The sequence below is a fragment of the Mauremys reevesii genome, linkage group 5 (genome assembly GCF_016161935.1).
Source record: "Mauremys reevesii isolate NIE-2019 linkage group 5, ASM1616193v1, whole genome shotgun sequence".
NCBI lineage: Eukaryota > Metazoa > Chordata > Testudines > Geoemydidae > Mauremys > Mauremys reevesii.
In genome coordinates this window covers 52,176,614-52,200,944 of record NC_052627.1, presented here as the reverse complement: position 1 = coordinate 52,200,944, position 24,331 = coordinate 52,176,614, and the positions used below count along the sequence as shown (strand labels likewise).

Genomic DNA, 24,331 nt, shown 5'->3' with positions numbered 1-24,331 from the left:
GGCTGATGAGGGCGCGCCCCCCGCCCGGGTACCGCCAGCGGGACAGGCACTGCTCACATCGTCCCAACCAGCGAGCGGGGCTGGCTCCGGCCTAGCCCCCTGACTCTAGCGTCCCCCGGAAGGAAACCGGCCACCGGCTGACCCGGAAGTGATTGATGGGGTGAGGTCAGAGCCAGTTAAACCGTTGTTCCGCGCGTTGGTCGCTAAGTGCCTCGGCCAGCGTCTCGCGTGCGTAACCAGGGGGACGACCTGACCGAAGCGAAGCGGGGTGGGAGACAGGACTCGGATCCCCCCTCCTCACTGTCCAGGTAGAGCCGCGGTGCCAGGGCGCCCTGCAGACCCTGACCGGCCGGCACGAGCCGTTCAGCGAGCAGGGGCGGGGACGAGGTGCGCGCAGCCCGCTCCCCCCGCCACCCCCGCGCTAGTTCCGGCCGGGCCCTGGTTCCGCGGCCCCCCGAGGGGCGGCCGGCGGAGCCCCAGGTGGTGTCGGGCACCAGTTAGCTGTCGGAGCGGGTTCCCAAGGCGTGAAGGGGGCTCGTGCTCGGCGGGCGCTGGGCACCCGCCTCCTCTGCCTGCGGAACTCGCCTCCTCAGCGGTATGGAGCAGAGCGCCTGGGCCGCGCTGCACTAGCCGGGATCCCGGGCGCTGCTCCGAGCCCGGCCGGGCCGCGCAGCCCTGGCTCATTGTGAGGTGGGGTAGGTAATAGCGGCTCGCGGTGGGCACCTGTTCTTGCTCCCCCCGCAGACTCCGCCTGGTATGTCCTAGCTAGAGGCCTCTACGCCGTCGTTTTGGCGTTCAGTAACACACATGGAGATGGGCAGAGCCAGACATCATGACGTTAGCAAGCACGTGAATGTGTCTAGCAGGCCAGGTAATAGGCAGCAGACCGTTGGAAAGGACCAGAAACCTCTTATAGGGTCATAGAATATCAGGGTTGGAAGGGACCTAAGGAGGTCATCTAGTCCAACCCCCTGCTCAAAGCAGGACCAACCTCAGCTAAAAGTCCTGCCTGGGATGATTATCAAGACTTACCTTAAAAACCTCTAAGGAAGGAGATTCCACCACCTCCTTAGGTAACCTTCTCTCTGCCTAAGCTACCACCATCACTGCTGTTCCTAGGGTCAGGCTGGCTCTGCTGTGTTTGATTGAGATTCATTATAAGGGTCTCCCTCCTGCCCTATGTCTGAAAAAAATGAAGAATCAGTGTGAGAAAAGAAGAATATCTGACAAAGATCTCAACAAATCCCTGCTCTGTAGACAGAGCCTACACTGACAGAAGGGTGTAGAAACGCCATCTCCCTAAGCATTTTTCCATCTATGTCTCTGCAGGTGAGTTGTCAGCATAGCTGTGTCAGCCAAGGGTTTGGGTTTTTTTTGTTTTTTGTTTCTATATCACAAACTGATACAACTCTTCAATGTAGACCAGATGTTGGTAGGCAGAGGAAAAAGGGTTGTCTTTCTCTCTTTTTTTTTCTTTTTTCCCTTAACAGTAGCGCTAAAAGAAAGTGCAGATCAAGAGCTCACTATGCAGTTGATGAATTTAAAATAGATAGATATATATCAAGGTAGCAAGACTAACCAGAAATTCTTTTTTTCAGCTTAGGCTGACTTGAAGAGATTGTGTCCCTGTAACCTGCTGATTTGTATGTGTTATGTGCATAGGTGAGGACTGCAATAGACTTGCATCCTTTGGGTCAGGCACAGAGGCAGATATATAACACATGCTATCCTGTGGTTTACATCTCTCACTGTAGGACACAAACACACTCACAGTGATCTGTGCTTGGCACATCAAAGCTAGTCAAAGGCTATATTTACTGAGTAGTCTTCAGGCTCAGCAACTGATCTATCAAAAAGCAACTGCCTAGTAGGTAGGGCAAATTGTTGTACATGCGTTATCCCAAGACTCGGCATCCCTCATTGGTTGCTTATCTATTACCCAGGTCTGTAGTGCTGCCAGAGAAGTCCATAGCATCACTCAAGCATGTGAAATCTATGATGATGTTACCCTTCATCACCTTGAAAAACTATGCTCGGGCAGCTTGGCCATGTCATTTTCTTAACCTCAGGGTATGCCGATGATGATGATGATGCACTGTCCCCTCCATGCCTCTATGGATATCAGCCTCCTCAGATTCTCTCCTCTTCCCCCAACCATGCTCCATCAACCCCACCCTCAGTATGTCACACCTCCCATGAAATAAAAGGGATGGTCCTCTCATGGATCAGTAATTGGTTAAAAGATAGGAAACAAAGGGAAGGATTACATGGTCATTTTCACAATGAAGAGAGGTAAATATCAGGGTCCCCCAAGGATTGGTACTGGGACCTGTGCTGTTCAGCATATTCATAAATGATGTGGAGAAGAAGGTGAAGAGTGAGGGTAAAATTTGCAGACAGTACAAAAGTACTCAATATAGTAAATCCAAAGTTTGTGTGAAGAGTTACAAAGGGATCTCACAACCCAGTGACAAAATGACAGATGAAATTCAGTGTTGATAGGTAAGGCTGCATGTCTGTCATCGAGGTCACGGAAGTCATGGATTCCGTGACTTTCCATGGACTTCTGCAGCAGCCCATATGGCTGACCCCAGGGCCGCCCAAGCAGCTGGCTCTGGGGCCTGCTGCTCAGGCAGCCCCTTGGATAGCCATACCTGCTGCTGCTGGAGCGGCCCCATAGCCAGCTGGTCAGGTGGCCCTGCAGTCAGTCGCATGGCCACTGCTGGAGTGGCCCTAGGGCCAGCCACACCAGCTACTGCTCAGGCAGACCTGGACAGCTAGAGCAACAGCCAGTTGGTGGTCCTGTGGGTGGGCAAAGCAGCAGCTGCTGCTTGGCAGCAGCTGGTCATGGGGACCATCTGGGCAACAGCTGGTGCTGCTGGCCCTAGGGACCGCCTGAGCAGCAGCAGTGCTCTGGGTGCCCCTGCTGCAAGAGCAGCCGGGCCCCGGGCAACCTCTCTCCTTCCTCCTCCCCCCAGAGCAGCGGTGTCCCACCCCTCCAGTTAAGCTAAGCCCCCCCCCCCCCCGACCGTGAATTTTTGTTTATTGCCTGTGACCTGTCCATGAGTAAATTGTAACTTTATTGATAAGTGCAAAGTAATACACATTGGAAAAATTAATCCCAACTATATGTATGAAATGATGAGGTCAAAATTAGCTGTTACTATTCAAGAAAGAGATCTTGGAGTCATCGTGTATAGTTCTTTGAAAACATCCATTCTGTATACAGTGGTAGTAAAAAAAAAAAAGCTAACAATGTTAGGAACCATTATGAAAGGGATAGATGATAAAGCAGAAAATATAAATCTGTGGTACACCCTGTGGTGGGTGACTCCACACTGGACAAGCGGGGGTTAACCACGTTGGGCCCAAGAGGCCATATCCCCTAACCTCTGCTGCACATGCTCCAGGTGGAGGGAACAGATAAAAGGAGGTTGATCAGCTCAATCTGGGCTGACTGAGGAGGAGGATGTTGAAGAATAGTCAGCCTGCTGAAGCAGAGGTCCCTGTCTATGTTATGGAGAACCCTCCAGCTGTAGAGACTGATGGGGACACCAAGCTGGTGCTCTCAGAGGAGAGGTCTGAAATGGACTTAAGGCTAGGAAGTGACCCAGGGAATATATTGGGAATCAGTACTTGAATCCTGAACAGGAGGTTGCTAGCTGCACATGGCCCTGGATCGGAACTTGGTGGAGTAGCGTGGGCCTGGGTCTTCTATCCTGTGTTGGCAGGTGGGCATTACTGCTGGAGATTCTAGCTATAGACTGTGTTTACTCTGCCCCACCCAGGGGGCTGAAGCCTCTATTTGTTGTTTGCCCTAGCCAAAAGGTCAGGGGCAACAGACTGTTCCTTGGTTCTGACCCAGAGGGCTGGAGTCTCTGTTTGTGTTTGTCTGCCCCGCTGAGAGTCTCAATATCTGTGTGTCGGGGTGTATCAACCTTGCACTGGGTAAGTGGGGACACCCTTGTCCCTATTCCCCCAACCCCCAAACAAGCAGAGCCCTGTGACATACCTACCCCTTGAAGGGCGGCCAGCACATCCCTCAGCCCGTGCAGCTTCCCACAGCCCCCATTGGCCTGAAGCGGCAAACCGCAGCCAGCGGGAGCTGCAATTGCCAAACCTGCGGATGCGGCAGGTAAACAAACTGGTCTGGCCCGGCCCGCCAGGGTCTTTCCCTGGCGGGTCACATGCCAAAAGTTGCCGATCCCTGACTTACGTCCTGCTTATCTGTACCGTAACCAATTATTTTTACTAAAGTATTATGAAACAATTATTTAACCAGTCCTAGCACATTACTCCCTACATACAAGAATCAGTTCAAATGTTGTGAAACTAGTTACGCAACAGACAAACAGCTGAAGGTTTATAAAAAGGATTTTTTTTCCCCAATTGAAACTGCTGATAAGCAGTTCTGCCAAATAGAGTGTTATCTTGCAAAGATTTTCTTTAAACATCTTAATGTTTGTCTGTAGATATTATACTTCCTTAACAACCAGATATTCTATTGTTTTGTACAGTTTAGATGGGATGTGACTCTGCACTTTTAGCTAATGGCAGCTGCTGCTCCTTACTGCAAAAAGCTAATGGCTGCTGCTCCTTACTGCAAAAAGCCTCAGACCACACTTTCATCTCTGCATGGTAGCTCTGGGCCCTGCTGAGGAGCAGCTCCAGACCAGTAGTGTAGTGGAGTCAGGGTTAGTTGAAGAGCTGGGACTGGCCAGGCTCTAGAATCCAGAGGTGATGGGAAAGCCACGCCATTCCCCACAGCTCAAGGAGGAATTTGCAATAGCTACTTCCAGTAACAACAGTATGGCAGCCTGGTCCCACCCCCTTCCTTGGAGTGGTGCTTCCAATTTTAAGGACAGAGCATTGTGATGCATCATGCTCCAAAAGTGTGGAGATAGAATGAGTGACCTCAGTTTCCCCCTACAGGATGCATGTACAGTAAGTGTAGGTGAAGAAAATGGAGAGGGAGAAAGCGCACGTATGCAGTGGGTGCATTGCAGGGCTCCTGTACTGTTACATTTGTCACTACACTGCTATTACCAGATCCATTTCAAGATCATGGTACTTATTTTTAAATATCTAAAAATGCTTCAAGCTACATACCTAAAGAACCACCTGTCAATACATTTGCATCATAACAGCTGTAATTGACAGAAAAAGGTCTAAACTCACTTGGGCTAGCTATAGGAACTTGCTACCACCTGAGATAGGGCTCAGCCTGAGTGCCGTACACTTTGTAATGGAAACCGTAGTAGAAATGCACACTTTCAAAGGTTGTGCTGTTCCTATGAGGAGAGCAAAGGGAATTTCACTTGCTTTGAATTGCACACAAACATTGACTTATAAGAGGGCAAACTGACTTGCTTGGCCACATTCTAATACCTCTTGAAATGCAGAAAGAATATATCTTTCATATAATATCAAAAGTTGCCAAGCAGGACTGTTGGTTCCTCTTTTCCAGATCGTATCAGAGGTGACCCAGCAAGTTTGGCATTCTCTCTAATTAAAGTTTCATATTTTCTTAAAGGCACAATGCACTCTGTGGCATCCACTCCAAAAGAACGTGACATTTGAGTTGAATGTGCAGTCAAATGATCATGCATTCACCCCACTGTTTTAATATTTTTTGAAAGTTAATGGATAAGAGGGCCATGTTAAGAGGTAGCAGGTGGCATTTATGCTAGACCCTTTTAACCTATTTTACAGTGTAACCTCTTAAATTAATTTACTCTCTTTCACAATGTCCCTTGTTACTTTGAAGTGCTACAGCATATAGATCAGAGAGTGTGCTGAGGCTTGTATTTCCCATGATGGTATCTGCTGTCCAAAATGTTTGCTTGCCTAGTTGTGTTGTGGCATGATAGCTCTATCACAGATAATTAAATAGAAGAGTTCTTAGTTGGTGCAAATTTGTAAAATAGATATTTTTTTTAAATTGTGTTTGATATAGTAACTAAAATACCAGACTGTACCTGGGGTGAAATCAGTGGGATTTTTGCCCTTGACTTCAGTAGAGCCAGAATTTCATCCTTTATACTTTGATGTTAGAAAGCTTGGGAGGGGAGGTTCAGACAAGATGCACAAGTGCTTGGAAGGAATTAAGAAGTGGGTCAGGTCTCTGGGTCCTTATGTCCTCTAGCCCAAGCACAGATTTCTGTGAGACAACATGTTTGTAGCCCAAGCACCCCTGTTTCTGACCAGAGCTTTCTCGAAGGTTGCAGCAGGAGTGTTTCAAAAGTGTAGGACTCTGTAACCTTATGCACCCCTGTAGTCACACCTTACACACTATTGTAATAATCTTTATACAAAATATGCCTTGTGAGGTATCATTTGAAAACTAATAACTTACTGGTTAATAATATAGCTAACAATATCAACAGTATATGTACAGTTATGAATTACCGGGAATGATAGCTAGCACTTGTTCAAAACCAGACAGGTAAAAGTGTTAAACAGCTCCATCCTAAACAAAGGAGTGTGAGTTTACCTCGGTTTACACGTAAACAGTGCAATCAACTAATGGGGAGGGAAGAGGGGAGATGGAAAGAAACAAAAACAATTTACATTTTAGCAAACACTAGTGCAGGAAGAAAGAGCATGGAGCTTCCTTCACTACCAGAGTCCATGTCATCTTCCACGTTGCTTGAATAAACTTTACTTTGAGGGGTAACCAGAAAAATCCATACTATTCTAGAAAGGAAAGAGCAGAATACCCCAAGGTATGTCTTGCATCTAAGAAAACAAAGGAACCTGCACTTTGGGCTGTTGGAGGAGAGTCTGAGGGGAGGGAAGGGGGAGTCAGACACTATTTTGCTGGAAGACTGTTAGTTGGGAAAGCCATCTTGAACAAAGCCTGTACCTTGCTAGATTAAGTTTTAGACTTTTAGATGTGTGTGTTCACCTTTATTTGCTTGTAACCATTTCTGACTTTCTCTCTTATACTTGAACTCACTTAAAATCCTGTCTTCTTTTGTTAGTAAACTAGTTTTACTTTTAATCTAACCCAACCAAGTTCTGTGTTTGCTTTAAAGTGCATGTCAACTCCAGTTAATGTGGCAAGTTGTTGGGTTGTGCCTATGAATGTTGCAGGAGAGGAATGGACATTGCAGAGCACATGAGTTTGAGAAAGCTCAGGACTGGGGGTGAGTTGAGGTCACCTGCTAACATTCACCAAGTCTGATTAAGACAAGAGTGTGTCTAGGATAACTTTTGGCGGGCTGTTGGATTCAAAGTGGTTGAATCGGAGTAGTACAATTTACAGAATACAGAGTGCATGCAGGATGGAAGCTATGAGTAGCAGAAGCATTTTAATACAAGTGGTAACAGAACATCTCGCTGGTCTGAATTGCACCCCTAAATGTGACAATAGCATAATTATGGGATAAACATCTTGCTGTTTTAACTGAGATTTACACTTTAAGCACTCGTGTAACAGTTTAAGTGATTCTCAATTTTGAAGGCTAGGAACAGTCAAAAGAAAGATTACTGTTTTATTTTCATTTTGTTTATTTCAGATAAGGAAAATAGAACAAAATTAAAGCATAAACATGAGCATCAGTGAAGCAACTATAAAGTTATTGCTGGCCAGGTTGGGGAATGACAAATTAAGAGATGAGTGTGAACCATAAAAATGGTTGACTGGGTAGAAAGACAAAGAACATGGACACCAAAAATGGGAAACAAACAGAGTCAAGGAAAGGGAGACAGAAAGGCAGCAGCAAGAAGCAGCATGCTGCCCAACCCTGGAAGCAGAAGCAGCTGCACACCAACAAGCCATGGAGCTGGAAAAGAAGGAAACCCAAGAAAATGAGAAGGAAAGGCTTCATGCCCAGAGCAAAATGGGCAAACAGGCAAATCCCACAGTCCCCAGGTACTCCCTCCATCCAAGGAACACCCAGCCAGGACAGGTTGTGCCCTGCATACAAAAAAGAAGTAGATTGTATTGGAGCATATTTTACCACTTTTGAAAGGTTATGTGAGTTTCATAAACTTCCAGAAGATAAGGAGGTCCCCTGATTGCAAAGTTGTGTGGTAAAACATTAAACATATTTAATGAAATGCTAGTTGAAAAAGCTTTGAAATATTCTGAGTTTTAAAAATGTGTCTTGCAAAGCTGTACCCCTGAGTTGTACAGTCTGAAATTCACAAATCTCAGGAAGAGTGCTGGCATGAGTCAATGTGTCTAGAAAATGTGTGGCCCAACAAGAAAAAGGGAAAAGTGTCTGAGAACTATGACTGTTTGATCTCTTTGCTCAAGAGCATTTTCTAAGCCTATGTTCTGAGATGTAATATAGAATAAATCTTTAAGTTCTCTGCAGGAAGTTGCCATCCTGCCTCCTGATTCCTTTGTACAAGCCCAAGTGTAGGGGCAGAAGCCTGGTGTAGAGAGGATGACCCTGTTTTACCACTGGGAAGAAGGGGAGTGGTTGGGAGCCCAGGTGCTCACCTCCTCAGAATCATTCCCCTGCTGGAAATCCCCATTATACACAACCTGTACAGGAGAATGGTCCAAGGAAGTACCACCCATGTAACTCCACTGAGCACATGAGAAATAAGTGCCTTAAGATAAACTAAGATCACACCCCATCCAATGCAGGTTAATGCAACTGTCATTAACACCAATTAATTCTGTGATGCCTGATCTTGAGGAAGTGGACCTGGAGTTTATCATGGTTGCCAATGTAAATTGCAAGGAATGGGTAGCCTCAAGGGACATTGGAGTATAAATTTCTCAGGTCAGGGAAAGCATATTCAGAAAAACTGGATACATGTGTTACCTGACCAGGAAGTAGAGCTCCTGGCATTGGAAAAATATAAAATAGCTGTACCTCTGGCTAAGGTGCATTTTGAATGAGAAGGTTTGAAAGGTACCTTGAAAGTTGAGATATTAAACAGCACTTCCACAGCAATGCTGGTGGGAAGTGATATTTTTAGTATGTTCACAGGTGTTAATATTGTAACCCATAGAAGAGAATTGTGCAGACAAAGAAACAGCTGTGGGAGAAGGGGACATCCCCAGCTGAGCAAGAGGAAGCAAAGTGCTTTCAGATGTGGGAGGGATTGAGGCCAGCTCTTGCATAGCAGAGGAAAGTAGAATCCTCTGAGACTGGGGGAGGGGGAATTTACCTCTGCTACTGAAGAATCTGTCCCAGTTGTCAGCTGCTAGCATTTTGCAGATGAATTAAGGGTAGACTGCACTCTAGAGTGCATATGGAGATATGTCCTGAAGGGGACCTCAGTGAGGGGAAATGGAGAATATACAGGTAAGCTCATGGGGGGAACAGTAAAATCCCTGGGAAACCTTACAAGTGGCTGATTGTGCCTGCCCAGCACTGTGGAGAATTAATCTTGCTGACACATGATTTTCCTTTTACTGGTCACTTAGGGCCATGGAAATCTATGAACATTTAAAAAAAAATACTGGCCAGGGTACAGAATGAGGGGGGAAATTATTGCAGGTCTTGTGAATTATGTCAAAAAAAGACCTGCAGGACTGCAGAAAGTTCCTCTTTGCCTCTTGCCTGTAATATGAGGCATTTTATAGGGTAACAATGGACATTGTGGGTCCTATGCCACACCCAACCCAAAGGGAGGAGAAATATATCCTGGTTGTAGTGGATTTTACCATCGATATCCCAAAGCAGTTACTCTATTGACATAAAGCTTGTTTCTGTAGCAAAAAGCCCTTTTCATTATTTTTAGCAGAGTGGGTTTTCCTAAAATTATTTTGAGATCATGAGTCAGATTTCATGTCTCAGCTATTCAGTGACTTATGGAAGTTGTGTGGGATAAAACAACTAAAAGCTGCCCCATATCACCTAAAGACAAATGGTGACAAATCAACACTGAGGACGTATGGCGGGACTAAGATTAGGATGAAATGTTACACTGTTTGTTGTTTGTAGATTCTTGGGGCACTTCCTTATAAACAGTTTGGCCCATTTCCCTCTCTATACAGAGGGAAATTGAGGGTACTCCTAGATCTTACCAGAGACTGCTGGGAAGGAGATACTGAGACAGAAGGGTAGCCTATAGCTGAATATGTACAAAGGTTCAGGCAAGAGTTAAAGGACATGCTGGAAATCGTTCAGAGTCACCACAGGGACAGTCAGGCCAAACAAAAGGTGTGACCAATATAGTTGTAAATGCTCTTTGAAGTAGGAGATTTAGTGTTGCTATTTATCCCTGTGAAAAAATGCAAAACTCCTGGAAGGGACCTTTTGAAATGATAGAAGAGGTAACTGAATGTACATACATGGCAAAAGACTTCACAGTAATGTTGCCATGCAGCTGGTGCATGTAAACAGATTTCAAGTTGATCACAGGAGAAAAGACATGGTAAACATAATCTGTTGTGTAGAAAAGGAAACTGAGGCACATCTCTTCATTGATTTGATGGCTGAATGCCAAACTGGCTCATCTCTGGAAAGCCTCAATATCTACAGTGAGTTAATATAAGTTGAGAAAGCAAAGGTGTTTTCTGTACTGCAAGCACACAGACAAGTGTTTCTAGCAAGCCCGGGAAGACTCATTTACTAACTCATAAGATTGTTACTGTAGGATCACAGCCACTTCCCAGCAGGGCCTACTGTACCACTGGCAAGGTACAAGAGCAAACTTGCACAGAGATGCAGAGCATGCTGGCCCTGGGAATGATTACAGAGTCTGACTGCCCTTGGGCATCACCTGTGGTCTTTGTTACTAAGACAGACAACACTACGGTTTTTGGTTGAGTATAGGAAACTCAATGCTGTCATGGTGCCAGATGCTTATCCTATGCCTAGAATTGATGATATGCTGCATATCTTAAGAAAAGCTAACTATATCAGCTTTTTTTTATTTAAAGAATACTGGCAAATTCCTTCAGATAATACTCTGAAAAAATCTGCTTTTATTAGTGATGTGGAACTGTATGAGTTTTAAATGGATTACAGGACTGGGAGTGTTTAGTCTGCAGAAGAGAAGAATGAAGGGGGATTTTATAGCTGCTTTCAACTACCTGAAAGGGGGTTCTAAAGAGGATGGATCTAGACAGTTCTCAGTGGCACCAGATGACAGAACAAGGAGTAATGGTCTCAAGTTGCAGTGGGGGAGGTTTAGGTTGAATATTAGGAAAAACTTTGTCACTAGGAAGGTGGTGAAGCACTGGAATGAGTTACCTAGGGAAGTGGTGGAATCTCCTTCCTTAGAGGTTTTTAAGGTCAGGCTTGACAAAGCCCTGGCTGGGATGATTTAGTTGGGGATTGGTCCTGCTTTGAGCAGGGGGTTGGACTAGATGACCTCCTGAGGTCCCTTCCAACCCTGATATTCTATGACTTCACAAGGGCCTGTGTCCAAAATATAGTGATAACAAAACCTCACTGACCTGAATTGCACCTAAAGTGTGACAGCAGACAACCCTTAAAGGAGAACCGTCTTTCCTCAAAGCCTTCTAGTTCTGTGCAAAAGTAAAATCATCCCCCAACAGTCTAGTAATGTGTGAACAACATATGGGCTATTTGAATGCACTGTTTTATAGTTCAGAGTTTGGTTTTTTTATTCTATTAGATTTTTTTAAAAAGCATGAAGTATTTTCTACTTATTAAAGATGTAATTTTGTCTTCTAAAATATGCATGCTTAGGTGGGGAAATTCAGTTCAGCCAGGCTTGTTGAGAGGTATCAAAACTGTCATCCTGTGGTATAGATTTTAGATATGCTCCCTTCCCTTGTTTGTTTTGCTGTGGATTTTAAAATGATTTTAACAGTAAAAATATATAGAATCCTCTGTTTTCTTGTCACTCTTTGGTAGTTTCTGATTTCTTGATGCCCCCCTATATTTCCAGGGCTGCTGTTGAGATTTCCAAGGCCCCAAGCTACTGGACATAAAGGTGTTGACAACAACTTTGGAAAATGTATGGCTATGTTATAATAGGAGATAGATGAAAAATAAAAAAGCATTTGCATGACAAACTGCAAAATTTTGAAATGCTTTTTGTTCTGAACTGTTCAAAATGGATCCTATTTTTTCTGAATGCTTTTTGCAAATTTGAAAAACTGTTTTTTTATAAATGAAAAACCTGTGTAACCACCTCAATAATATTTTGATAGCATTCCATAAAAAATTGAAAGCATGTTAGACACCCAGATTTTTGCAAAAAGTGATAATTTTTACTTCTAAATTTTCCATGAAAAATTCATTTGTGAAAGGCTGGTTTTTTTTCTTTTTTAATATAAATTTTTTTCAGTCAAACATTTCTGACTATCTCTAATTGTAAGGCAGTAGGTCCTTCTTAGTTTCCTTTAATCAATACCATACATGCACATTATTCTGCAATTTAATCAATGTCTTTTCACTTCCTCATTCATCCTTCATGCTTGAATTGCTGTAATTCAGGGTCTGATGGGGTGGACTAGGCCTGGAGGCCTCAGGGTCCTACCGCACCCTATCCCAGATATGATCAGTAGAGAAGTCCTCTAAGTGGCCTAGAGTGGTTGCAGGAAGCAGTCAATCAAGGCCAGAAGACTGACTGCAGCTCCTTTTATGTGAGTCAGCTGCTGCCTGGAACAGGAGGAGAGAGGATTGTATTCTGGCTGACTGAAAAAGCAGCAGGACCACAGACATCTCAGTGTGGGTAGGGAGCAGGGGAGAAAAGAAGGAGTTTTTGGCTGGCTGCTGGGACTGAGTAAGGAATAATCCCAGGGAGGACTGCAGGAAGATACTGTCTCCAGAGAGGAATCCCTGGGGATATGGCCCTATACCAGGGCTGGGACAAGTTAAAGACTGTATTCCCTGGAAGGGCTTTGTTCTGTTTCCCATACAGTGTATGTGACTAGGGCAGAGGGCCGAGTCACTGAAAAACTGCCTGAGAAACCACCAACAGGGTTCATCATAAACTGAAAAACTGTAGGCACATCTGATCACAAGGGGATGCTTGTGAGAGGTGGGTGCCACACCGTTACATGGGCTTTAATTTCTGTGCAGTTGTTGGATGTATAAATGGTAATATCAGGTAAGAAGGTTATATTTCCTCTGTATTTGGCAGTGGTGTGACTGTACTAGAATACGGTGTCTAAGTCTGGTGTCCACAATTCAAGAAGGATGGGTGAGATCCACAAAGGTACTCTGACACCTAAGACCCATTTTCACACATTACTGCAATCCACAAAACTCCTGCCTGGTTGCTTCCTAACCCTGTAGGTGCCTAAACTCACTCAGTGCCTAAATTGTTGCTGCTGGGCATATGCATTGCAGCCTCATGATAGGCCTCCAGACTGCGACCTCCCATGTAAGCCCCAGACTGATTTGCCAACAGGGAAAGATAGGTGTTTGGCTGCATAAGGCATATCTGGGGACCTAATCCTGTAGGCAATTTCAGAAGCTGCTGACTAGATTGGATGTCTCAGGTAAATTCACACAAAACAGTTGTAGGTGGGATGAGGAGGATCTCCCTTATACCATTTAGCCTAGTGGACAGGGTACTCCTGTAGGCTGGTTCCAGTGCCCATTCCTTTGGGGATGGGGAGAAGGGAAGTTATGAACAGGGATTGGCCACCTGTCATGTGAGTGCCCTACCCACTAGGCTGTGGAATAGTCTGAGGTGGGTCTCCCTCAATCTCTTGCATTAATGCCGTTCTTAAACAAAAGGAAGTATTTCTTTGCACAATGCACAGTCAACCTGTGAAACTCATTGCCAGCAGATGATGTGAAGGCCAAGACTACAACAGGGTTCAAAAAAGAACGAGATGAATTCATGGAGGATAGGTCCATCAATGGCTATTAGCCAGGATGAGTAAGGATATTGTCTCTAGCCTCTGTTTGCCAGAAGCTGATAATGGGTGACAGGGGATGGATCACTTGATGATTACCTGTTCTGTTCATGCCCTCTGGGGCACCTGGCATTGGCCACAGTTGGAAGACAGGATACTGGGCTAGATGGACCTTTGGTCTGATCCAGTATGGCCATTCTTATGTTCCACTTAATAATTGGGCCAATGAAAGTGTTAAAATGGCTCTGCAGCTAGTGGTTAGACACTCATCAAAGAGGTGGCTGATCCCTGTTCAAATTCCTTCTCCCACTCAGTAACGGGTTGGGGGACTTGAATGAGGGGCCTTCCATGTCTCAGGCAAATATCCTAACCACTAGGCTAAAGATTACAAAGGAGTGCCTCCTTCATCTCCCCCTGCCGTTTTGTTTTGGACCCTGCACAAAACTTGGCCAGTCAATTACCTATCTTCCCATGGTTTGTGGATTGTAAATAGAGATAGATGCTTCCCTGCTGCTTGGATTTAGGCTTCTGTGTCTGAGATCTGGTGGAACTTACCACACACACGCATCTCTTGTCAGTCACTCCCATTGGCTCGCTTAGACAGTTCACTACTTACCATGCTGGCTTTGTGGATCAAAATCTAAGGTGCTTTTCATCCCTATTCGTTGTATGGGAGCTTAGGCACCTAACTTGGGCTTTGTGAATTGCAGTGTTGTTCCTGTGAATTTCTCAGCATCATGATGCTCAGTGTCATGACGCCTAAATACCAGGATGGATAAAAATCAATGATTTTTTAATTTAAAAAATCGGATTTTTTAATTTAAATCATTTTTTGATTAAATGCTTTTTGAGGAAAAAACCTATCTAAAGATAGTTTTAATTAAGATACATTATAGCTCAAAGATATCTCATCATGGAATAGGGATTATAAATTCGAATTCTATAGTATGAGACAATATATTCATGTAAGGTTTAAGAAAAGTTTTGTAAATGAGTTCCAATAGTTCATGGATCAGGGACTCAATTTTATGAGGTTCCACAGGCTTCTGTATAGATCATTTAGGTTAACCTTTCTATCTACCCAATGGGACTCAGTGCTAAGTCTAGAACAGGGGTAGGCAATCTATGGCACACGTGCCAAAGGTGGCAGACCAGCTGATTTTTCAGTGGCACTGCCCGGGTCCTGGCCACCGGTCCGGGGGGCTCTGCATTTTAATTTAATTTTAAATGAAGCTTCTTAAATGTTTTTAAAACCTTATTTACTTTACATACAACAACAATTTATTTATATATTATAGACTTATAGAAAGAGACCTTCTAAAAACATTAAAATTATTATTGGCACACGAAAACTTAAATCAGAGTGAATAAATGAAGACTCAGCACACAACTTTTGAAAGGTTGCCGACTCCTGGTTTAGAAGATACCATCAGGGATGCTTAGTTTTGCAGTTCTCAAACTGTGGATTTGTGTCTCCAGAGGTAACATGCTTGTTAACAGCAAAAATATTTCTAAATAAATAATATATAGAGGTGAGAAATAACAGACCTCAACTCTATTGTCCCTCTGCAAATTTGTGTACACAGAGTCAATCCCTTACCTCTCTCTAAAAGTGGAAAGTTTCAAAAAGTTCAATGAATAGAAGATTGTTGGGAGTGGAATAGATCTGGACAAGGAGAAGAAGTCTGGAGATAAATGTTAGAAGGGAGAGACATATTCTTGTTTTGTTAAAATATTACATGTTTGCTGTTGAAGAAAAAAATCCAGAATACTTAATGTTGTTGTTTTTAGTTAAATAAAGCAATTTAAATGTCTGTCTGGTGATGTTCTCCTCCTAATACAGCATGGCAAGAAAATCCTCCAAATATTAATGATTAACCTGTTGAATTGGCGATAGTTCGCCTCCCAATGACGTCATAAATATCTGCTTCATTCATTTTCTGATACAGCTATAAAACTAATCTGAAAAGTTTTCAAAATAAATCACTTTAAAAATGGATAATGTGTGCCTTCTAAAAATGAAACCTACATCTATCTGTGAGTTGTGAAGTATATGTATTAAGGTTATAACCACCCACAAGAATGCACTTTTATGTAGAAAACCATGACTAAATTAAGTCTTCCTAACTAGTGATTTAAATCAAATCCACCCTGCTAAATATCTTTGCAGATCTAGGCTGGAGTGAATAATTTGGAGAGGGTTCAGAGAAGAGGCATCTGAATGATTAAAGGAAAACATTTTATAGTGGTAGATGCAAGAAGTTCAATCTATTTAGTTTAACAAAGAGAAGGTTAAGTTGTGATTTATCCCAGTTTATAAGTAGCTACAGAGATGATAAAATTTTTATAATAGCATCTTCATTCTAGCAGACAAAGGTAGAACAAGATCCAATGGGTGGAAGCTGAATTGAGACAAATTTGGAGATAAGGTGCAAATTTTTAAGTGAGGATAATTAACTATTAGAACAAGTTACCAATGATTGTGCTGAATTTTCATCAGTGGCAATTTTAAAATCAAAGTTGGATGCTTTTCCTAAATATATGCACTAGTTCAAACAATAATTAAATCAGGAAAGTCCTACGTTAGACAGGAGGTCACACTAGATGATCACAATCATGTCTTCTGGCCCTATAATCTATAGGTCTATGTAATTTCTCAGTGTTGATGATCTCGGTAAGAGGGTTACACTTAATGCAATACAACATTCATTATGAAACTTCCTTTTGTTGGAGTTTTATTGTATCCATTACAGAAATGCAACAAATGTGTGGTCTAGTAAGATTGATTACTTACTTTCACAGAGATGCAATTTTATAAACTACTAATTACTCAAATGGAATCAATACTGTGGTGTCAGTCTCAGCTCTCTGAAAATTTTAGCTTCCTTTCTTAATTTACACTGATCAATCTACCAACCTGACCTCTTACCATAATTTCAATGCAAAGAGAAATGATACATTTCTTCACCTTCAGGGGGGAAAAAACTCTAACCCCCAACTTGAATCTAATATGTAGTAAATCAATTTTTTCCCCCTTCCAGTGACTGTTGCCTAGTGTTAGTAGCAGGCATTCAGTGTAAGGGTATCTGAAAGACACCCGCTACACACAGAGAATAATCTTAGTCATTCTGATGATAAATTTTGGCAAATATTCATCTTGACCTTTCTTATCTGTAAGACTGCGTACACCTAAATGTGTGAAACTGCCATTGAAAATGTGAGACAACCACTTTAGCCACTCACGAGAAAAGATAAATTTTGACAATATAAGGACTAGATCCTACAACCCCAACTCACTAATATTCCTTATTCCAAGAAGTAGCCAACAGGACTACTTCAGTGAGTAAGAACTATTCACATGAATAAGAGTTTGCAATATCTAGCCCTAGTTTATTATGTTTCTCCAAGATTAAATATTAAGATGGAAGCTTCTTCCTCACATTTGTCTTTTCTAAATTTTGCCGGTGCTAGTCCTGGTAAAATTTCATACATTACAAAGTGACATACTGAAATTTTTCCACTTTAACCACTGAAATCTTCAGAGGTTCCTAAGTTGGATCCCTCTTTGGTATAGAGGAGATAACTGCAGGCAGAGCACTTTTCCGGGGTTGGGAGGGATCTTTTCCTTTGGAGTGCTCTGAATTCCTCCCCTCCATTCCAAAATGGCCTGAGGCTGTAGAGCTTCAGGCATGCTCCCAAGCTTACTTGTTGAAGAAGGCATTGTGGAGGGCTGAAGCAGTTTATGATGGGATTTTTGTCTGGTGATTTTAAATTTTATTGGTCTGCTGCATGGTTATTCAATGAGATGTGAAAGGGTGCAGAGAGGAGGCTTTGAATGATTTGTTTTGTAAAGTATAAATGTATGTTAAATGTGTCTAGCATTATGGATTTCTTAGCTCAAAGTCAAAGAAATTATGGTGGGCTGGCTTTCCCAAAACATCTGTCAATCCTATATATATATAATGTATGAATGGGAATTGGCTATTAAAATCATAACTACGGTAATAAGCACTCTCCCCCAAAATTTAAAATCTACACTTTTGAATTGTTCTTAATCATATAAATACCCAATGTAGTAATAAAACACAAATGCTGTGAATCAGTAGGTTAGTAGTTCATTCCCCTAGATGTGCTTGAATGCCTTCAATTTTGATAATTCACTTTAAATTACATTTTAAAAAATGCCTGAGGCTGGTAATGGTGCAACATACCCTTACACTATGAAAAGTAGTTTCCACTAGATGGGTAAGATAAAATAATAGCGAAAAGGCTATAAATGCTTTCTTTATTATTTTCAAAATATTTATTGTTTGTTAATATTTTTTAAAATAGAAGTATCTTAGACTTCCTGGCTGCTGTTTGAAAAATAATTATCCTGACATATTCCTTCCCAGAGAGATTTCAGGAAATGTGAATTTTGAGAGAGATCAAATATAAGCATCCCCTCTTCGCAATACCTTTCTCTTCCCTTCCTTAAATAATTCCATCACTGACTTTTTGGTTATGTGTCTGTGTATTACAAGTGACTCTACTTTATGGTCCAATATCTTATTTTGAGATTAGCTAATAAACTGCTACAGATCAAGTCAAGATTTTGTCCATGTATTTGACGTGCCGCTGGAAACATGATCCTGTTGTCTGTTGCATCAGCAGTAGGTTAATAATGATTGGAAACAGGAGGAATTGGAGGCCACATGGCTAGATACATTATTAATATTTATTATTTATTGATAGCATGCTTGGCATAATCAAGTTATAGCATTGCAGCTTTCTCACATAGACAAAAGGAAGTAAGTTTAAAGACACCATTGGCAGAAAGGTAAGGAGAGAGTCTTGAATGGAGCAAATAAAGAGGGCTTAACTACTTTTGGTATGTTTACATTTTGAGGAACAATTGATGCAATAGAGTTGAAAAGTGCCCAGCCTCAAAACCCCACACCCTAATTCTCCACAGTTTAACATATTTCTCCACTCCCTGCATTCATTATTAAGTAAGTGATCATCATAATTCAACATGCTCTGAGTAACTATTTGCTTCAGAGTAAACCTTAATAACTAACCTCTTAATGCATTTTTGACAGCCTACACCAGACTTTCCCCTATATGTTGTCTCAGTGTTTTATTAGTTTCTGGGGACAAATGATAATAAATTTTACTATCTGGCTCTGAAAATAAACTAAAATGTAATGTGTTTTATATTATAGCATCCTCCACTTCAATGCGCTCAGCTTAATCTGCCCAACCACATCCTAGACATGTTCACTTTTATGGCTTCATAACAGAGACAAGCAAATTGATTAATAATGTAAAATGCTTGTAATACAGATTAAAGAAGACTGGTATTTTTATTGCTAACAGCAAAACAAACCCAGCAACCAGCAGCTTAGTTTAGTGACTGAGAATAGGTTAGGCAGGAATAGCTGAGTTCTAATCCCAGCCTTTCTAGTGGCTCCCAAGGCCATATTAATTTCTGACTTCCTAAACTATAACTAGACTACACAAGATTATGTGACTTATGTGAAGCATTTGTTTTTATCAGGAGTGTACATGTGATTAAATGCAGATCTGATGTGAATATCAGGATTGGTGGTGCTAAATTTGCAAACTATATCCATTCATCATTGCCTTATGTAGAGACTAATTGTCAGTATACTGACAGCATGGAAAAGGAAGGTTGGGATAATCAACTTCTGCTGAACATCAATGGAAGTTTATCTGCCTAACTCCCTTAGGTGCCTTTGATAATTTCAAATTAAGTAAGCAAGGATACCTGAGAGTAAACATGAATGTGATCTGCAATTAATACAAACTAATCCTGCTATTTTGAGTATTTATTCCGATAGTGTATGTTATATTTGTGACATCTCTCTGAAAAGTAATATATCATGCCCACTGGGAGTGTGGCATGAAGTGTCAGAGGCTGGTGTTCCTTTGGGCTTCTTTGTATGTTCCTGGCGCTAAACGCCTTCATGAACTTGGAAAATAAATTGTGGTGTTTTACTAATGTCAGATTGTTGTTTTTAATGTAGTTAGCCAGCTGCTTCCTTTAGTGATTTGATGGTGTTTTCCTAACCTTTCCGTGGGCAATGTGACTGCTGTTCAAAACAACTATTATCTCAAATGCCCAGAAGAAGTTTATGTACTCAGTATTTGTTAATACAACTATCCTGATCACAAGTAATATATTTATTGCTCTGAGTATATTGAAAAGGCAAATAGGTTGAAGAAATGGCTGCTAAAGGCCACACCAGCATTTTAAAGCAGTAAACAGAACTGAAGCATTCTGCTTTGCTTGGTTCTGGGAAAATAGACCCAGCTCCACAAAGGTAATTAGGCATCAAACCCCACATTCAGGTACCTAAATCCCAGTTTTAGGCTCCACTGTGATCCACAAAACCCCTGCTTGGCTGCTGTCAATTGCTGTAGGTGCCTAAATTCACTTGGCACCTACATTTTTAGGATAAAAGTTCTGTAGGTGCCTAAGGTCTTGTCTACATGGTGCCAGCAAAGGGCTCTGGAAGGGTGTGATTTGTAGAATGTTCTAACTGCCCTGCTGGCACATTCTAAAAGGTAGTTTGCAGGAGGCAGGAGCACTTTCCTGATGCCATGTAGAAAAGCCCTAAGCTTCTGCCTGTGGGCATATGCACTGAATGCCTATCTCTTGCCTAAGCCCCAGCATGAGTCCCAAACCAGGAAAAGATAGGTTGAAGAGTGCCTATCTTGCCTGTGGGGCTTGAGCTAGTAGGTGTGCTCAGAGCCCATCCACTGGATCAAACCCCATTCAAAATTCAGGAGTGCTCACCTTCTAACAAAAGCACTAGACTAGAAGTTATAACATGCACTTGGAAGACCCAGGTTCAATTTCCCCCTTTGCTTGAAGAAGAGTCTTCCACATCTCCCAAGTGTGTGCTCTAATCACTGAGCCATGGATATTCTGATGGGGGCAGAATAATGTCCCTTTTAAAATTGTTTTACTTTGGATAAATAGTAAAAATAGTCCTTGGAGCAGGGGGACTGGATCCCAGCTCTCCTATCTCCATACTCTAACCACTGGACTATAGATTCATTTCTTCTTGCTTGCTCTCTCCTCTCAACCCCAGATCCCTCCCAGAAGAATTAATTCTGTCTTTCTATCACCCAAAAGAATTAATTTACACTGTAGTAATTATTTACACTACCAATGAATATGACCCACGGTGTGGACTTTGGAAAGAATTACTCCTGGTGTAACTCCAATGTCTTCAATGGAGTTATATTAGGGATGAATTTGGATTAATATTATTTACTCACTTCACAGAGGAGGTGCAAAGATTTGCCTAAGCTTTGTAAAGTTCTTGTGTAACATGCTATCAGTGTTTGCACCCCACCTCTTTGCATCAGGGGCGGCTCTAGGAATTTAGCCACCCCAAGCAGGCATGCCTGCGGGAGGTGCACCGGAGCCGCGGGACCAGCGGACCTCCCGCAGGCATGACTGCGGAGGGTCCGCTGGTCCCGCGGCTCCGGTGGACCTCCCGCAGGCATGACTGCGGAAGGTCCGCCGGACCCGCCTGCCGCCCTCCCGACAAAATGCCGCCCCACGCGCGCGCTTGGTGCACTGGGGTCTGGAGCCGGCCCTGGTTGTATGTGGACTGTTTAAGAGCATGGAATATGAAAAATGCTATTTAAATGTTAAATTAAATGGGAGTAACTAAACTTTGTGATGTGTACATTTCAATTCCAAGTCCTCATGTAATACTGTCATTGTAACTGGGTATTTCTCCTTTTTCCTTAGCTTCATTTGTCCTATAACATTTCATGTTGGAAACTAGGGTGCAAACTCTGCATCAAAGAGGCTGCATTCATATGTTGCTGTAAGATGTTTAGCACACCCATGGGTATTATTGAATAATAATCAACATATATAATTTACTTCTCTTAATAATCATTTTATTATTACACTTCTAAAAGCTCAAAGGAAGGTTGTACCAATAGAAGATGAGAAACAGCATGTAACCTGATAAACTAGCTTATTTTTAGAAGTCAAACAATTGTATTCCTAGTAGTAGCAGCAGCAGCTCACAGAGGCTTCAACCAAATCAGGGCCATAGTATGCCATGTTCTGTACAGACATATAGTAAAATAGAATTCCTGTCCCCAAGGGAATCTAATCTTAATTTAATATGAAATGGAATCAGTGGGGAACCAACCAAATGGAGGAGATAAGGGTAATATGGGCCCCACACTACAAGAAGGATGTGGAAAAATTGGAAAGAGTCCAGCGGAGGGCAACAAAAATGATTAGGGGGCTGGAGCACATGACTTATGAGGAGAGGCTGAGGGAACTGGGTTTGTTTAGTCTGCAGAAGAGAAGAATGAGGGGGAATTTGATAGCTGCTTTCAACTACCTGAAAGGGGGCTCCAAAGAGGATGGATCTAGACTGTTCTCAGTGGTACCAGATGACAGAACAAGGAGTAATGGTCTCAAGTTGCAGTGGGGGAGGTTTAGGTTGGATATTAGGAAAAACTTTGTCACTAGGAGGGTGGTGAAGCACTGGAATGGGTTATCTAGGGAGGGGGTGGAATCTCCTTCCTTAGAGGTTTTCAAGGTCAGGCTTGACAAAGCCCTGGCTGGGATGATTTAGTTGGGAATTGGTTCTGCTTTGAGCAGGGGGTTGGACTAGATGACCTCCTGAGGTCCCGTCCAACCCTTATATTCTATGATACAAGTATGTTTTGCATAAATTAGCTGTATGCCAGCAGACGCAGCAGGTAAACAAAATGGCCAGGCCCGCCAAGGTGAGCCGCATGCCAAAGGTTGTCGATCCCTGCTGTATGCTCTATTTGTAGATCTAGAGGGTTGTGTTGTTTGCTTAATTGAGATAAATAAGGAGGTTGGCTTAATGATTTTCCTAGCCAGTATCAGCTAATAGTGCTCCCTAAGTATCATGGTTGAAATAGCTTTATGGATTTTATCACTTTTTAAAAAAAAATTTAGGGTAGCATCCTACACATGAGGAACATGGGAGAGAGCAAAAAGATGTTTGAGACAAAGCTGACAAATAGGTAATGGATGCTGGCTTTGGTGGCGGTGCAAAGGGCAGGGACGGCTCCAGGCACCAGCGGAGCAAGCGCGTGCCTGGGGCGGCAAGCCGCAGGGGTCGGCCTGCCGGTCACCATGAGGGTGGCAGTCAGGCTGCCTTCGGTGGCATGCCTGCGGGAGGTCAGCCAGTCTCGCGGCTTTGGTGGCAATTCGGCGGCAGGTACGCTGAAGGCATGGGACTGGCGGACCTCCCGCAGGCATGCCGCCGAAAGCCGCCTGACTTCCGTGCTTGGGATGGCAAAATACATAGAGCCGCCCCGATAAAGGGATAATTGACAAAATAAGAATAAGATAGTGGAGCAGATAGAGTGGGAAGTAAACTATGAAAGCCTTAAAGGTAAGGACCAGGACTGGAATCCACAAAGGGACCTCAGCATGGCAATTCCAAGCATCACAATACCTAACTTTTCAGTGCCTAGAAAATTGCAGGAACACCATTGTGATCTTCAAAGCCTGAGTTAGGTGCCAAGGCTCCCATACAATGAATGGGGAAAAATAGGAGCCTGAGATTGTGATCCAAAAACCTAGCACGCTAGGTGGGAAGCCATCTAAGCTACCCAATGGGAGATGCTGAGGAAAGGGGTGTGTGCTAAGCCCTGCCCCTCTCAGAAATAGGCACTTAAATCCAAGATGCAGGGAGGCACCTGATTTGGTTTGTGATCTGTAAACCAGGAGAAGATAGGCATTTGGTTGCCTAAGTGGTCTGTAGAGCCAAAATCAAAAGAGGCTGGTAGGAGGAGGCAGCCCTCCCTTATCATCTTTGGCCTAGTGTACTCACCCAAGATGTAGGAGACCCCCCAGTTCAAGTCATCCCTCCAACTGAGGGAAGAACAGAGATCAGCCGCTTCTCAGTTAAGTGCTGTAACCACTAGGCTATAGTATATTCTGATGTGGGTCTCCCTTAGTCTGTCATATTGAAATTGTTCCACTTTAAGTAAATTGTTTAATAAATATTAGCTGGGCTACTGAAAGTGTTAGAATCACTCTGTAGCCTAATGGGTGGAGCAGTTGCCCAAGAGGTGGCCAATCCCTGTACAAATCCCTTTTCTCCCTCAGGAGGAGAGCCTTGAATCGGGGTGGGGGATGTCTACCACATCCTTGGTGAAGTACCCTAGCTCCTAGGCTAGTTTTATAAGGGAGGTCCTGATCCTTCTCCCACTCTTCCCCAGCTTGTTTGGGTGAGCTTGCTTGAGAGGCCTGACTTGGTAGATGGCCTCTGAGTACACCTACTGGATCAGTCCCTTGCATGTGAGTTAAGCAGCTGAATTCCGGTCTTCTTTAGTTTGTAAATTGCTCTAGGGCTTGGGGTGGGAGATAAGTGTCTGGGTGCCTAGAGGGAGGCAGCAGTGCACATGGTCAGAGGCAGAAATATAGGTACCTAGGGAACTTTTACTGCAGAAATGTAGGCACTGAGTGAATTTAGGTGCCTCCAGGCTTAGGTGGCAGCCAAGTGGGAGTTTTGTGGATTGCAGTGGTACCTTTGTGGCTCGCACTCAAGA

At 43.1% G+C, this 24,331-nt stretch overlaps 2 protein-coding genes across 10 annotated transcripts in view; one reads left to right on the top strand and one right to left on the bottom strand.

Moving 5' to 3' along the window:
• Positions 1 to 807, bottom strand: part of ELMOD2 (ELMO domain containing 2) — a 46,776-nt gene extending 45,969 nt beyond the window's left edge. The window contains exon 1 of one of the 2 annotated variants that reach the window (XM_039541167.1): positions 724 to 807. The gene's annotated coding sequence lies outside the window, so the exon portion shown is untranslated. Of the gene's footprint in view, positions 1 to 57; positions 367 to 723 lie in introns of those variants that run through there. The other variant, XM_039541166.1, reaches the window with a different exon arrangement.
• MGAT4D (MGAT4 family member D) overlaps positions 27 to 24,331 on the top strand; it is a 137,667-nt gene continuing 113,362 nt past the window's right edge. The window contains exons 1-4 of one of the 8 annotated variants that reach the window (XM_039541158.1): positions 211 to 308; positions 1,120 to 1,329; positions 7,038 to 7,148; positions 7,521 to 9,269. The gene's annotated coding sequence lies outside the window, so the exon portion shown is untranslated. The other 7 variants (XM_039541157.1, XM_039541162.1, XM_039541160.1 and 4 more) reach the window with 7 other exon arrangements.